Raw genomic sequence first — 1,074 nt, forward strand, 5'->3', positions numbered from 1 at the left:
TGCCCAGGCAGGTTTCGAACCTGCGGGCTCAGGCAATTCACTCACCTCAGCCTCCCAAAGTGCTGGGATGACAGGCTGAGCCACCGAGCCTGGCCACTTCTTTTCTTTACCAACCACCAGCCTCTGGTATCCCTTTACAGCAGTGCAAAACAGACTAATACAGATGACAACTGACGTTTATTGAGTCCTTACCAGAAGCCAGGCCCTGTGCTAAGTGTGTGTCGTCTCACTGAGTCCTCATACTATTCTAATGTCCATGCCACAGGTGGGGAAACTGAGGCACAGAGAAGCAGGAACTCGTCTGTGATCGACCTCTCAATTGGTGGGTGAGGAGCCAGGATTCGAGCCCTCGTCTGCCAGACCCTGAGGTCCAAGAGCTTTCTGCTGCCTTGTGAACCTCAGGCATCAGCCCCTGTGGAGTTGACCCTTTCATGGGGACTGCTTGGTTTCTGACATAGCAGAATCAAGTTGACTCAGCTCAGCGTGCATCTCCAGATCCTCTCTGTGCATGAGGGGCTGCTGAGAATGGGAGAAAGACTAGTCAGGACCTGCTTGCCAGAAATCACACTCCACCTGGAAACTCTGGGACAGAATTCTGAGGTGGAAGAGACTTGGGAGACAGTTCCCAAAGCTCAGGTTTCAAGAAAAGCTGGCCGGGCACCGTGGCTCATGACTATAATCCCAGCACTCTGGGATGCTGAGGTGGGAGGATTGCTTGAACCCAGGAGTTCAAGACTAGCCTGGGTAACATAGTGAGACCTCATCTGTAAAAAAAATAACGACAACAAGCCGGGCTCAGTGGCTCAGCCTGTAATCCCAGCGCTTTGGTAGGCTGAGGCAAGAGGATTGCCTGAGCCTGAGGATTCGAGACCCACCTGGGCAACTTGGCGAGACCGCATCTCTGCAATAAATCAAATAAATAAATTTATAAATGTGTCTTTCCTCCCTTCTCTATAAGAAAGAATAAAAGCTCCTTACCAAAATGACTTTAGACCCTTATTAGCCTACAGATGGCACAGATGAATCTACATAACAAACTGTACTAAGGACCCTTTATCTACCGTTAGTTTCCCA

Source organism: Carlito syrichta, unplaced genomic scaffold (genome assembly GCF_000164805.1).
Source record: "Carlito syrichta isolate Samal-C Ts95f unplaced genomic scaffold, Tarsius_syrichta-2.0.1 Scaffold307059, whole genome shotgun sequence".
Classification (NCBI taxonomy): Eukaryota; Metazoa; Chordata; class Mammalia; order Primates; family Tarsiidae; genus Carlito; species Carlito syrichta.